Raw genomic sequence first — 16,628 nt, forward strand, 5'->3', positions numbered from 1 at the left:
ACAGTGGAGTCCAGCCAGAAGCATGGCAGTGATTTTGTACTGTTTGGGAGGGTCCTGAGCTGGCATGCCCACCTCTGGGTGCCCCACATGTCTCAGCTGTGTGCTGATGTCCAAAGGATTTTTGGCTGCTGTTTGATCTCTTTCATGATTTATTTATGATTCTCTGGATGTTCAATGATTTAAATATGCTTTCTCATTAAATTCTTTTTTTAAAACTTTTTTATTAGTGAATCACCATGAGATACAGTTACATACAGGTTTCCAAACTTTCATGCTTGTGTTTCAGTCATACAACTCATTAAATTCTTACAACAACGATTTGAGGTAGGTACTACTATTATCCCAGTTATTATAAATGGGAAAATCGTGATTCAGGGAAATAAATGAAATTTCTTGAAGTCTCATAGTTTGCCCAGATCCAAACATACTCCATTTCACGCTCCCCTTCTTGCTGTCAATCATGCATATATTGATGTTTTTTGTGTACACACTTGGGATAGAAAATGTTAATAATGTGGGGGGAGTCATTTTACCTATCTGGGCCTTATGTTTTTCCATGAGCCGAATGGAAAAATGGGAATAAATTATATCAAACATTTTCAACCCATTCTGATGAAATCAGTTGTCGGGACAGACAAGCTGGGAAATGTGTAAATTGTTTTTGCTATGTATTAGAAAAGGAGATTTTACATTAGTGGCATTTTCTGTTCAGTCTCTTCTTCCAGGCTAGAAGAAGGAAGATCATTAATATTAAGCTGCCTAAGTTGTCCTTTCAACCTGTGCTCTGGAGGAAGCTGTTGACTCGCCTTACATGCAAAGGCCATGGTTGTTCTAGCAAAAACTAGCACACTCCTTCATTTGGTACAACCTTCACTTCCTGCTTTCAAACTGATTCCTCTGAGATGCTTAACAATAACTCCTTCTTTCCAAGTCCAAAATAAATTCTCCTGCTATTTTGGGAATAAATGTTGGGATTAGAATGTTATTTACATTTTGTCCTCACACTTCAGAGTGGACATAAAATCAAACCACTGATCACTGTTGTCATAGGGTTAGGATGTTTAAAATATTTTAGATCCTGACCACATGCTAAGCAGATTCCAAATATAGACGGTTTTGAAACTGGGCATCTGGGGTGGAGAGGGTAAGCAAAAGCTAGAAGTGGCTAATGGATGGAAGGATCTAGAGTTGACAGAAGGAAGTCTGAGCTTTAACCTTTTGCTAGGACCAAGCACTGGGCATTATGATTATCTGCTGTTGTGGTCTGGTACCATGGCACTGATATGTGTCCTGCCTCCAAACCCTCAGTGTCACCCCTTAAACAGTTGTCTCCTGGCTCTGGTGTCCTGAATCACTATTTTTTTCCTGGTGGTTGGAAGGGCATACAGGGATATTATCCATTTTGGGTTAGCTCTCCAGAAAGAGCCAGGACTCAATATTTTAGCTTTCTGGGTTCAGACTAAAGAAAAAGCAAGAGAAAAAAAAATTTGAAAGGCAAATTGAGTTCTTTGAGTTAATGTCTTAATATAACTTTTTTTTTTACAAGCACTAACTTATCAGGAGGATCCTTGTTACCCTGATAGCTCCAAATCAGAGAATATTGGGAGAAACCTAGAATGAATTAAATAACAAATTGTAAGGATATAATTAGTTATATTGAAATGTATTTGCTTTAGTTGTCTATCCCGTGTAAACATAAACTAAGTCAGGACTCAGGCTAATGCGTCATGGAGTCCAGTTAGACATGTCATACCTTATGCCAGTTTGAAAACTATAAATAGAAAAATTTAATTGGATGAAGCATTTTAGAAATAGGAAAGAGATATAGGTGTTGACGGGGTATTACAGATTATTATTTCAACATCACATATCAGAAACCAAGAAGATTTTCATTTGAAAGTGACGATCCTTGGCTTCATGATATGCACCCCTCATGTAAATGCTGGTAGAAGGCTTGACAGTTGCCTCAAGTTGTAGAGCATATGTGTAGTAAACGCAAAGCCCTGAGTTTGAATCCCAACCCTGTTGTCCCCTCAGACACTGCTGGGCCTAAGCACCAAGCTGCCAGGCCTGCTTCCCAACCTTCTAGAAATGCTGGTTATGGACTCCCCACCCCTCCCCATTGAAAAAGAGTCAGCAGAAATTCACTCATTGTTAGAATTTTCTCTGGAAGAATTTATGGATTAGTTTGTTATGTAAGATTTGCTATGTTTTAGATGTTTACCAAAAAGATGGGTGGTGAAAAAAGAGTACTGGTGAAGGGAGAGGTGTTTGATCATTGTATGACTGAGACTTAAACCTGAAAGCTTAGTAACTTTTCCCACAGTGATTCAATAAATAAATATAAGAAGAAAAAAAAAGAAGGGCTGGAGCAATAGCACAGTGGGTAGTGTGTTTACCTTGCATGAGGCCAACGTGGGTTCGATTTCTCCGCCCCTCTCAGAAAGCCCAGTGAGCTACTGAGAGTATACCACCCAGATGGCAGAGCTTGGCAAGCTCCCTGTGGCAGATTCGATATGCCAAAAATAGTAACAAGTTTCCCAATGGAGACATTACTTGTGCCCGCTCGAGCAAATCGATGAAAGGGAGGACAGTGCTATAGTACCACCAAAAAGATGGCTGAACTATTCAGGGAAAATATGTCAAGGACATTTTTTAAAATGTTTTTTGTTCCCCTTGAGTTCTTTCTTAGCCTTGCAAAGTCTTGTCTAAGGTTTTTACCAAGGGGGGGCTTGATCCTCACACCCATGTTCTCCCTTGAACATGTATCTTACTTTGAACATGTGTCTCTTTGCTTTTCCCATTCTGGAGAAGCCTGTGTTCTTTCTTGAACACGTACTCCCTATCTTTCCCCTCACATCTTTCTAAGTAAGTTTCAATAAAAACTACTTTTACTTAAAAAAAAGAAAAGATTTTACCAAGCCTGTTTTTCAAGGATTTGAAATCTGCTCATAAAGATTAACTGCAGGCTTTTATGCCAGTTAAAAACAGAATTCATGTAGTTCTTTAAAACTTTTTCTTGAAATAAGGACTAATAAAAATATACCTTCCTAGATGGCTTTTCCTGTGGCTGTAGGGCCTGTTTGTTTAAGGACCCATTACAGTCCAGCTCATCTTACCTCTCCTCCCAGCAAGTATTTCCAATTTTATTCTGAGACCTCAATGGAAAGTACCAGCTGTTCTTTTCATATTTTTTCCCACTTCTGAAAATTAAATTAAAATCTTGGGAAAGGTATTCTAACTTAACAGTGCAGAACTTCCTGATTTTCTATGTGGGTCTCTGAATTCTCACCCACCCGAAGTAATAACAGCACTGTGTGAGCTTGTGAGCGCCACTACTTGGAATATCTGTCTCATCTTTTCAGGCTTTGGAGGTCTGTTTCTTTGGGTCCTTGTCAAATAGGAGGATACACTTCCAAACTCATATATCATTTATCTGTTCAGACGCAACCAGGCCCAATGAGAAAGCTGTGAAAATACTCAGATAGCAATAGGCCTCTTTACTCACACTCAAGAGAAAGAAATCTTTCTGGACTCTCTGCTAAGGACAGCCTCTTTTGATTCTGCCCAATCCAACAACTTCTGTTGTTTTTGTTATGTCTTAGAATGATGTTTTACCTCAGCTTTAGGGTCGTGAACCGAGATAACTTCAGTGGTGAAGAAAGAACTCTGCTATAAGACATTCAATGGTTTGTTATGCATTGACTTGTTCATTGAAGGGAATGGTGAGGATGCCTCATGCACAAGGTACAGTTCTAGGCAATAAAGTGAGTAGTTGAAAAATCTTGGCAGGGGGCGTAGAGCAATAGTACCATGGGTAGGGCACTTGCCTTGCATGCAGCTGACTGGGGTTCAATCTGTCATTCCCTATGGTCCCCCAAGTCTGCCAGGAATGACCCCTGAGCACAGAGCCAGGAGTAAGCCCTGAGTACCACAGAGTGTGGCTCCAAACAAAAGAAAGAAATGTATGCCTATTCCTCATGGAGAGAGTTCTTTGATGTGGAGAAAGATGAACTATATAGTTAAATATATGCACTGAGTAAATTCATCCTGGGAGAGGGAGATGCAAGGCATTTGTGGGAGGCTTCCGGGAGAAGACATAGGTAAAGTTTGAAGAACAGATGCAAAGGAGAGTCCTAGCATAATAAATCAGCAACTTATTTCCAAGATAGGTATTTTGTTAACGGTAGTCTCAAAGATTGTATCTATTTTGGGATATATAACCCACCAATTCTTTCCAAGTGGTTTTTTTCTGTATGTGCTTGGGGGCCAGGGGAGAGATGGGCCACCCGTAAAGGTGCTTAGTTACTCCTGGTTCTGTGCATAGGGATCACTCTTGGTGATGCTCGAAGGACCATATGCTAGGGATCCAACAGGGCTCAGCTTCATGAAAGGCCAAGCCTTCACCTCTGTGCTGTCTCTGGTCTCTCCAGCTGCTTCATTTAAGAAAAGAACCATTGTATTCCCTAATACACATGTGGTCTCTAATAGGACTTTATCGCATACATGATCAAAGCCCAATGTACAATTTTGCCCAGCCCATCTATGACTGTTCCTATAACTATGCCTGTCCCTGGTTATTGACTGAATCACAGGATCTGATTGGATGGATTTTTCACTGTAGATACCTCTCAGCAAAGTGACTCTTTTCATAACATAGTAGCTTCACTATGTGCTTGAAGAATAATAATTAGCCATAAGAAGAATGAACTGCTATGGTGTCCAAAGGGTTATTTCTCCCGAAGCTAAGAGAAATTCTGCAAAACTTTTTTGTTTGAAAGTGAGAAATGTGATTACCTCAACAGATGAGGACTCAGCTAAGTGTATGAACATGCCCAGATTAAGGAACCATTTTATTCCCTAATATATATGTGGTCTCTAATAGTACTTTATCATGTACATGATCAAAGCCCAAAGTTAGAGTATAATTTATCCAGCCCCACCTACAACTGTTCCCATATCTTTTCCTCATAAGAGCAGCTCAGGACCCATCCTATTTAAAACTTCATGTCTGATTTTAAAAGGCTTTCTCCATCTCTCATATTAAAGGGAAAAGGATTAAGGAGTTGGCTTCCAGAGGTGTCCAGGATAGATAACAGTCAGTGCCACATTTAGATGCCGGGGGGGGGGGGGGGGAGAAAATCTATGAGAGGTTATATATGAGAATATTAAAATAAGGCTGTTATAACCTTGGATGGACTGTGGTACGCAGATTCAATGAGAACCTTGGGGTTTTGTTTCTCTTCATCAAGTGGATATGCTGCAGAATGTTCAAATGGAACCTGTATCTGAACTGTTTCTGGCTTTATTTTCTCTAACTGATAACAATTCACTCATATCATTGTCCTCCCCCTCCCACCTTTTAAATGGTGCTCGTTGCTGTGATAGAATCTTATCAAGGATATACTTTTGTAGTAGAGGTGTGTATGCCAAGATATTTTTAGAAACATAGACTATATTTTCATGAGACTTGGGAAAGAAAGCTCAGGTCATCCAACGCATCTCCAAGGACATCCTGAGACAATTGCAGAATGAGATCGCTGTCTTCACAGACTGAGTGGAGATCAAGGTGATGTAATCTGGCATGGGCTTGATGAAGAGTAATGGTTAAATTCATATGAGCTCTGTTAGCTCCTGAGAGTTTCCACTGGATTGTAACACTAACCTTAAATCAGCAATCCGTTCAAACTAATTGAGCCATTCTTTTTTCATTTGTGTGCATTCATCTACATATTGGAACCCTTTTTTTTACTTTAAATTTTATTGTTACATGTTGGAACTCTTCTCTTGACACTGCGTTTGAAATTATTTTATGGCTCAAGGCCTTGAAGGTTTATAATGCAGTGACCTCTTAATAGCAGGTCAATCAGAAAGACTTTCATTTGGCACTGATTCCGAATGATCTAACTAAGCCATTTAAAGCTGAGCTACAGAATCTACTCAAACACTGGCATTCTACCCAGAGCTAAAGTGATGTTGACTCCCTAGAGAAACTTCAGGGGCAAGGATAACCATAGCTGCAATGCTTTTATGGCAGAGATGGTTTTTCTTCTAAAGATTTCCAACAGGGTGTTTGTCTTCAGGTTCTATACATCTTCATAGAACTTCATTTATTACTGAAAACTTAAGAGAAACAGAGTGAACCCAAGCAGAATGCTTTGTTGACAGATTGAAAGCTCTTCCCACGCATCTTGACCACCCTGCCCTACGTTCCCCGTGTACTACCATGCAACAAGATTATTCTTATGAACCCCTTTGAGAACTGACAAGAAACGGTGCATATTCATTCAATTTATATCTCCTCTGTATCTGTTCCCAAAGAGCAGCTCCCCCCACTTAAGTATCCAGCCTCATAGTAGACAAAATGGGGAGTATATACACATAAATCACATGATCCCCACTCTCCAGTGAACTAATTTCCATTGTGTAGGTGAGCTGCAAACATATTAGATCCAGTCTATGATCTAATATAACCTAAAAAATTCTATTAGATCATAATGTTTGATTTCACACACAACTCTGAAAATATATGGTGAAGTAGACCCCCAAATGGAATATGGAATATGGAATATTAGGAAGAACATAGGCTTTGCTGATGGCAGATCTGGGTTGTTATTTCTTCCCTGCCATTTACTGGCTCTGCAACAAAAGTTTCCTTTATCCACACCTACTTGTGTACAGGACTGCTGCTGTTGTTGTCTAAATGTTAGGGGCATGTGAATTTAGAGGAGGTGGGAGATAGCTCCATGAAGACTGAAATGAGAGGAAAAGGATTACGGAGTGGGAGGAGGTGGAACCTTTAAAAATGAGTCCAAATTGTACTAGGATGGGGGAAGAAACAGCGAATGTTGGGTAAACCAAAATAACCAGAGAGGCAAGATCTAGGGACAACCTTAAGTGTAGGCTTCCTGGGAGATGTCAGGGGATGTATCTGTGGGAGGGGGTGCACGGGTATAAGGTAGGACAGGATTTTGGTGAGTGTCCAAACCTTTATCTCCATTCCCAGATGACCCTCACCAGCACTGGCTTGCTTCCCTCTTATCGCAGCCCAGCAGGAAAGCTGAGCTTGGGCTGTCATAATGTCTGTAACATAGTAAATTCTGCCACAGATGAGTAGGTAAGGATCTTCTACTTCGCTGTAGGTAAAAAATGAGAGTCATTTTTGTTACTGCTGTTATTTGGGAAGCAGTGCAATCACCTATTACAAGAAAGAGGTAGGTTTTATTTTTTTTTAAAAAAGACTTTTTTTTAAAAAAAGAAGGGCAGTCATGGGAATAAAATGGAAATTGCCATTTTGGGGCTTTCCTCCTCCCTTCCCAGAGGCCCATGCGAAATCTTACTCATTGAAGACTTTGGCTTATCTTATGACATTCTTAATTCAACAAAAATTTTCCCTTCTCCTAACCCACTGACATTCCCCAAAACTACCCCCCAACCCCTGAAGCTCAATGTCATTTAGATGTATTTGTTAGTTTAGCTTCAGTTTTACTTTACAATAGTTGTCTTTTTCTGCTCTTTCTTTCTAATTACATAGAGTGGTGAGTTGACCTCACCCCTAGAAAACCCAAAAGGCATTAGCTCTCTCCATTACCATTCACAGATCTGCTTAGCTGAATGGGAAGAAGGCTGTTGCAGCCAATTTGCTATTTGAAAGAATGATTATGTGTCCTCTGGGAATTTTTTGAAGTGTGTTTCTTGATAGCCTCATGAGAAGAGAAACGGTAGTACATTCCCCATCCAAATAGGTACAGAAAGCTCATTGCAAATGAATCTCTGAAGTTAGGGTCAATAATTGCTGGTACCTGGGCCATCTAGTTAGTGCTTTTCTTAAAATAGGGTAATGGAAATAGCTCAGCTCCTAATGTACACTCTCAGCAGTCCCTCCCTCTGTTATTTTAAAAAAGAAATTAGTGTAGCCCTTGGAATTGTCGTTGTGGCTCCTTCAGTCACAGAAAATTAATTTGCAAAAACTTTGGATTGCAAACTTATATGTTAGTTACAAAAAGAAAGACCAAACTATTTGGTGCAAGGATATTATTTCATCTTCTCCTTCCTTCATGATCCTTACTGTACAGAGAAAATAGGAATGTGTTACCTGTTTTCTTGGAATAATACAGAACTGTCCAAAAAAAAAAAAGAGCCTGTAAGAGATAGTTTTAATTCTAAATTTGGAATTGTTTTCCCCACAGCTTTGGTTTCAGAAGATACAATAACAATAATAAAGAATATTTTTTCTAATAAATAATAAATTAAATAGCAACAGTGGTTTGTTCAGCTGAATGTTTTAAAAACATAAATACTGCTCTTGGTTTTGCATAGGAGAGGGTAATAAAAATGAATGCCTATTGACAAATAGACAATAGTGTTCATTGAAGGGCCTTGGGTATTCTGTATCATTATTTAAAAGGATAGTGTCCCAATAAATATGCTTTGTAGCAACTCAACCTCAACCAACTAGTCAGCCAAACTAACTTAGAATCAGGGAAGAGGCTGTTCCTCTGTAACAAATGTGTTGGCACCTCTTGTGCTCTGAGGGTAGGCAGGGTTTGGGGGATTCTTCCTAGGAAAATTTCTTGGTCAAGGCTTCAGAGGTACTATAGGATGAGTTCTTCAACCTGTTGCAAGATCTAAAAAAAGACATTTATCTCTTGTATTCAACTAGAGATTGGCCATTTCTAGGGCTCTTCAGCAACAAAATTCACACCAGGGTCCTACTGCCAAAGAACATTTGGTGAAAGAAATTCTAAGAACAGGCCTATAAAAGGGAGGAAAATTATAACAAACCATCTCATTTGAGATTTCAGATGTCACTTGCATAATGTTACTTCAAATGTAACATAACCCAGGCTTAAGATTTCTTTCTCCTTTTGTATTGTGACCATTTTCTCAGAAAAATGATTGTTAGCATCATAGGTTCTTTGGGTGAAAATTAAGAATGAACCCTAGGTTTAATCCTATACCCAGATACGTGGTTCTCAGTTCTTTGAATCTCCTATTGAGATGCTCCTGATAGAGACAGGAGAGATAGCAGGAAAAAATTGTCTTGCATACAGTCAACCTAGGATTGATCCGCAGCACCCCATTTGATCCTCTAGACCTGGTCAGGAATGATCCCTGAGCACATAGCCAGGAGTAAATCATGAGAACAGCCAGGTATGGTCCAAAAATGTCCCCCACGACCCCCATAGAAAAAGGTTCTTGATATAGTATCTGTCTTAAGAATACAATTTGATAAATTGGCTAAAATTGTCATGTCCTTGTGTTGATTAAGGACAATCCCATTTAGACCCCTCTCTCTTGTTTTATATTGTGACCATTTTTTTATTTCCCTCCTAATTATTTTTTCTCTAAGTTTTCTGCTGCCAAGTTATAGCAAGCTTCCAGTCATTCTCCCATTGTATCTCAGGTTGTTGTCTGTCAATTTCTTACAGTCAGAACACATCAACATGTAAAACTCAAATGTAGGTCCCTTATTTACAAGTTAATATATATCTACAGCAAAGTATATAGTCTTTAACTAGAAAAGGTGGTCACAATTACAAAAAGAGAATTACCTACTACAATACCGAGACTTTTTTGGGTGGGGAGCAGTTGAGCCACACCTGGCCCTGCTCAGGGCTAACTCCTGGCTTTGTACTCAGACATTACTCCGGATGGGACTTGGGAGGTCATATGTGGTGCTGGGGACTGAACTCAGGAATTGTTTGCACCTTACCAGCTCTACTGTAGCACTGGCCCCAAAGTGCCTTAGTGCCTTAGTTTATCACAAGGCTGTTCTGAGATTCTGAACAGCACTTGGTGAAATTCTTTTAGAAAGCAATGAGACAATATCTGCCACATTGGAAAACACACATATGTAACTTTGTATTTCAAAGAATTTGTCTTATAGCTCTATAATACACAAAGAAATATACATGAATTTTATTGAGTATTATTTGAGTGAAAATAAAGATTAAATGTCTTTAAAACAGGAATATATAATTAAAATACAAAACATTCATAATTTAATTATTAGTTAAGTAGATTTTAGAATTTAAATAGTATTTGAAATGAAATAAACATATTTGGTTGATATGGAAATAAAATATTGGATATGTGGATTAAAATTGCTTCAAAGCAATTCACATGAAGTGATGTCATTTAAGTTAAAAAAGAATGATATAGATATAGAATTACACTATTATCTAAAGCATGAAGTAGATCTATATCTATTCATAATTATATAATTAAAATAAATAAGGTATAAGGGACATTTTTTCCCTAGGAGCAACATGAGTTAATAATATATGCAGATATGATTCCCTCTTGGAGATAAAGCTTAATTCCATTTGCTTTGAGTGTAGGCTTTCCTTAGTGGCATTCTTCCAAATAATGGAATACAGAAAGGAAAAGTCTTAACTTTTGGTACATTATCCTTAGACCAGTGGTGAATATTAGGGTCTTCAGTGGTAATTATACTCCATAGTATATATCCTGGTGATGTAATGGGATGAAAAAGTATTTTACCACTAAGGTAGTCTTCTCATAAACCCATAATGACATAACAGTGAGGAAAACACCAAATTCAAATTGAGAGACAATATGCAAGTAATTCAAACATGCCCAAGTAATGGGGGGGGGCGGGGAGAAAGACCAAGAAATAGAGTATCCTCTAAAGAGAGATGACAACTAAGTGCATTATGGACCTTGGAGTAGCAAAAAGAGCATTCATAGGGAAAAAACTCTTCAAGTCTGAATAAAGTCATCTAAGTTAATAGAATATATCAACATTAATTTACATCTAATGAATTCTTCATGATTGTGTAAAATCTTTCTAGTGGGAAAACCTCAATGAAGTTTCCAGATATGGGAATTCTTTGTCAGTTTTTATTTCTTTTGGAGGTAATAATTGAAGATCTTACCTAGGTGTACTTAGGGGCTATTTCTGGTTATTTGCTCAGGTGTGCCCCTGTCTGTAGTCAAGGACCTAGATGCAGGGTAGGGGATCGAACTGGGGTCAGCTACATGCAAGACTTCTATAGTCTCTGTCTCTTCTCTGTAATTTTCTATAAATTCATCCAAATGGCATTAAAGAATAGTTTATCTTGTAAAGGCAAGGGAAGGATATTATAACAAATATGCATAGAAATTTCTCAATATTCAAGATAATTAATACATTCACCCTATAGAAACAGAATTGGAATAAAGAGAGGGAGAGGGAGAGAAGCAGAGATCAAAGGAAATTTTTTATATTTCACTTTTACTCCTATTGACTATTTAATTTTCTCTATTTTATATCACTGCTCTCTTTTTGATGGTGGTGGGGTGGTTTATTTATGTTTTACTATTATATATTTTTAATTTTTTAATGAATCACCACGAGGTACAGTTACAGACTTACAAACTTCCGTGCTTACATTTCAGTCATACAATAATAGAGTACCCATCCCTCCACCAGTACCCATTCTCCACTACCAATGTTCCCAGTATCCCTCCCACCCACACCCATCCCCCCCCCCCCCACCTCTTTGGCAGGCACATTCCCTTTTACTCTCAGTCTCCTTTTGGGTATTATGGTGGTGGAGTGGTTTAGGCTATGCATGGCAATGCTGTGGGCTTACTTTTGGCTCTGTGCTCAGGGATCACTCCAGGTGTAACTTGGGGAACAATGTCAAGAACTGAACCAGTGTTAGCTTCATGCAAGGCAAGAACATTATCCCCTGTATTATTTCTTTGTTGCTCTTCAACATACACTAATATTTCTAACATAAAAAGGAGGCAGTTTATTTAAGTTGTCCTTAGGAACAACTCCAGACTTATAACTGTATGTTTTAAGTATAATTCAATATTTATGCATGAAATGGAATAATTATACTCTGTACTCCATAAACTAGTGTTTTAATGTCCCTCTAGGCTATAAATTATCATAATTTTATTTATGGGAGACTAAATTCTCAAGTTAACAATATTTCTTGTTGAAATGCTAGTCAAGACCAATTCTGTTCTTGACCTCATTTTTTATTCAAGGCTTGTATTTTGCATTTAGTTTGACATGACCATCTCATTACACTACGTTTTTACCTCACACTTACATCATCTTGAAGTCATAGGGTGGTTTAAGCTGAAGATAACTTCTCATTGAGAATCAGTTCCAATTAATTATGTGGGCAGAAGAGAAAATGACTGTCAGAGGATATTAAATTTTCAACTATCTAAAAATCACTGAAACAAGTTTAAAAAGTCACTAAATGTAGTTTAGTTAATAAAAAGAGATCAATCAGGACCTTTTCCCTCCTGCATCACCTCAGTGTTATATTATTTAAATAAAGTGTTTTTGCTGGGGTCGGGAATCTTTGGAATGTATGTAAGAACAAAGTGCTATGCTCACTTTTCCTGGTGATTTGGCTTGGGAAAAGAAAAAAGGAAAGTATGTTTCCTTCAAAAAAAGACAGAAGGAAGAAAAATAATGCTGGAGACATCCCACTCCCATGGAGAATAATTTTATGTTGATGGATATGGATTGCTTATAAAAAATGATCGTGGTATCTGGCTAAGGTCAATAAGTTGTTTACTTGGATCTGGAGGATAAAATTAAAAATTTTCATACAGGTTGTTTACTTAACTATAAAATTTTTTGTTTATATTTTTGTTGGCTACCTCTGCCTATGCTCAGGTTTTATGCCTGGCTCTGTTTTCTAGGATCAATCCCTATGGTACTCGGTGGGCTATATAGCATGCTGGATATTGAACCCTGGCCAAGCCTTACCCACTATAATATATCAATCCCTTAATTACAGACTTTTGTGATTATTGGTCAACTTTTCTTTATAAGCCCATCCTTTATTTATTCTGTTTTGTTTTACAGTTTCTGCAGATTTTCTTTTGTGTTTTTGATGTATTTTTAGGGAATATCTAGCAGCTGGGTTCTATTCTTTATCCATTCTGACAAACTACTTATCAATAAACAATGAAACCACACAGTTGTCTTTAGTATTGAGCGATAGCACAGCGGTAGGGCATTCGCCTTACAAGCGGCCAACATGGCCGACCCGAGTTCGATTCCTCCGCCCCTCTCGGAGAGCCCGGCAAGCTACTGAGAGTATTCGATATGCCAGACACAGTAACAACAAAGTCTCCAATGGAGACGTTACTGGGCCCGCTCGAGCAAATCGACGATCAACGGGAGGGCCTTTACCTTTACCTTTACCTTTAATATTTTTATTTTATTTTTATATTCTCTTGATTTCTTCTGAGGAACTGGAACTATTTTTAAAAATGTATTTTTTTATTTTTTTAATTTTTATTAGTGAGTCACCATGAGGTACAGTTACAGATTTACATATTTTCATGCTTGTATTTCAGTCATACAGTGCTCAGGTACCCATCTCTCCACCGTTCCCACCCTCTACCACCAACGATCCCAACATCCCTCCCACCCCCCCACCCCGTCCCTCCCACTCACCCCGCCTCTGTGGAAGGGCATTCCCTTTTGTTCTCTCTCTCCCTTTGGATGTTGTGGTTTGCAATAGAGGTATTGAGTGGCCATTGTGTTCAATCTATAGTCTATTTTCAGCACACATCTCCCATCCTGAGCCGGTCCTCCAACCACACTTTACCTGGTGTTCCCTTCTCTATCTGAGCAGCCCTTTTCCCCAGCATGTGAAATTGAGCTTCCATTTGACCCAGCAATACCACTTCTGGGAATATATCCCAGAAAGGCAAAAAAAGTATAGTAGAAATGATATCTGCACTTGTATGTTCATTGTAGCACTGTTTACAATAGCTAGAATCTGGAAAAAAAAACCCAAATGCTCAAGAACAGATAACTGGTTAAAGAAACTCTGGTTCATCTATACAATGGAATACTATGCAGCTGTTAGAAAAGATAAAGTCATGAACTTTGCATATAAGTGGATCAACATTGAAAATATCATGCTAAGTGAAGTAAGTCATAAAGAGAGAGATTTACATAGAAAGATTGCACTCATCTGTGGAATATAAAGTAACAGAATGGGAGACTAACACCCAAGAATAGCAGAGATAAGTACAAGGAGGTCTGTTCCATGGCTTTAAAAATGTTTATGTCTGTCATATTTTGTTATATCCTTTATATTGCTTTTAGTGATTATTCTAGCAGTAATAATGTATGCTTAACTTTTTAATAGCTATTAGAATTTATATTGTGCCACTTCATACAAAATTTAGAAATTAATAATCATGTGAGTAAATTCTGCTTTCCTGTCCTTTGTACTATAATTATCACCCATATTAAATCAATATCATCATCACCATGCAAATGTTATATAATTTTTAAATACTTTATGAATTTCAAAGAAATAAGAAAAGATACATCATGTTTACTAAGAAAGGTACTATTTTTTATAGTTCATATTTTCTTTAACGTAAGTCTTCTTTGGCATTATTACCTATAAATCTGCATAATTTCCTTGACTTTTTTCTAGAGTGAGATCAGCTGACAATTTCATTACTTTTACTTTAGATAAAAATTATTTGTGAGGCTGGAGCGATAGTACAGCAGGTAGGGCATTTACCTTGCACACGGTCAACTTGCGTTCAATTCCAAGCATCCCATATGGTCCTCCTGAGCTCTGCCAGAAGTAATTCCTGAGTGCATGAGCCAAAAGTAACCCCTATTTATCTCCGGGTGTGACCCAAAAAGCAAAAAATACCTATTTGTCTTCCTCCTTGAAAAATCTTTCACGGGATCTGAATTCAGGGTTTCTTTCTTTTTTTCAATCCTAAGACATTCCACTTTCTTCTGGCTTCCATAATTTCCAGTGACAAATCAAATAATTTTAATCATGGTTCTTCTGTTTGATGTATTTTTGTCCAACTCCTCTTTGAAGATTTTCTCTTGAATTTTGGTTTAATTTTCAGCAATCTATGGTGAAACTGGGAATAATTTTCCTGCATGAAGTTCTCTAGTTTCTTTGACCTGTAGGTTTTTTTTTGTTTTGTTTTGTTTTTTTGTTTTTTGCTTTTTGGATCACACCCGGAGATGCACAGGGGTTACTCCTGGCTCATGCATTGAGGAATTACTCCTGGCGGTGTTCGGGGGACCATATGAGATGCTGGGAATCGAACCCCGGTCGGCCGCGTGCAAGGCAATCTGCCTACCCGCTGTGCTATAGCTCCAGCCCCGACCTGTAGTTTTTTTTTTTGTTTTTTTTTTTTCAGGGACTGTACTTACTGTTTATTTGAATTAACTCAGTTAATCTTTAGTTCAGCCCTATGTGTTACCATCCCATTTTTTTTCCCCCTTTATTTTATTTTATTTTTTTTTAAAGTTGTAGATTTACAATTTTTTGTGCTTTGGTTTCAATTATACAATGATCAGATACCCATCCCTCCACCAGTGCCCATTTTCCACCACCATGGATAATATCCCTCCCACCCCCATCCCCCCATCCCCCCGTCTCTGTGGCAGGGCAATGCCCTGTGTTCTCTCTCTCCTTTTGGGTGTTGTGGTCTGCAAAAGAGGCATTGAGTGGCAAACATGTTCAGTCCATAGTCTACTTTCGACATGCATCTCCCCTCCTGGGAGGATCCTCCAAACATCCTTTATTTGGTGCTCCCTTCTCTATCTGAATAGCCCTTTCCTCTAGGATACCCGGCTGGCCTCTAAGTTATGGAGTAATCCTCCTGGTGCTGATCTCAGCTATTCTTGGGTATTCATCTCATACTTTGTTACTTTATATCCCCCAGATGAATGCAATCTTTCTATGTCTATCCCTCTCTTTCTGACTCATTTCGCTTAGCATGATACTTTCCATATTGTACCACTTGTATGTAAATTTAATGACTTCATCTTTTCTAAGAGCTACATAGTACTCCATTGTGTAGATGTACCAAAGTTTCTTTAACCAGTCATCTGTTCTTGGGCATTCAGGTTTCTTCCAGTTTCTGGCTATTGTAAAGAGGGCTGCAATGAACAAACAAGTGCAGATGTCACTTCGACTATACATTTTTGCCTCTCTGGGATATATTCCCAGGAGTGGTATTGCTGGGTCAAATGGGAGCTCAATTTCTAATTTTTTGAGAATCGTCCATACTGTTTTCCAGAAGGGCTGAACCAGTGGACATTCCCACCAACAGTGAAGGAGTGTCCCTTTCTCGCCACATCCACGCCAGCATCGGTTGCTTTTGTTCTTTTGAATGTGGGCCAGTCTCTGAGGTGTGAGATGGTATCTCATTGTGGTTTTGATCTGCATCTCCCTGATGATTAATGATGTAGAGCATTTTCTCATGTGCTTTTTTGCCATTCGGATTTCTTCTTTGAGAAAGTTTCTGTTCATTTCATTGCCCCATTTTTGGATGGGGTTGGATGTTTTCTTCTTGTGGAGTTTAACCAGTATTTTGTATATCCTGGATATCAACCCCTTGTCAGATGTGTATTCGGTGAATATCCTTTCCCATTCTGTAGACTGTCTTTGTATTTTGGTCACTGTTTCTTTGGAGGTGCAGAAGCTTCTTAGTTTAAGATAGTCCCATTTATCTATCTCTGTTTTCACTTGCTCGGCCAGTGGCGTGGCATCTTTGAAGATACCATTAGCTTCAATGTCATGGAGGGTTTTGCCAACTTTATCTTCAATGTACCTTATGGTTTCTGGTCTGATGTTGAGGTCTTT

The sequence above is a fragment of the Sorex fumeus genome, unplaced genomic scaffold (assembly GCF_029834395.1).
Source record: "Sorex fumeus unplaced genomic scaffold, SorFum_2.1 ptg000018l, whole genome shotgun sequence".
NCBI lineage: Eukaryota > Metazoa > Chordata > Mammalia > Eulipotyphla > Soricidae > Sorex > Sorex fumeus.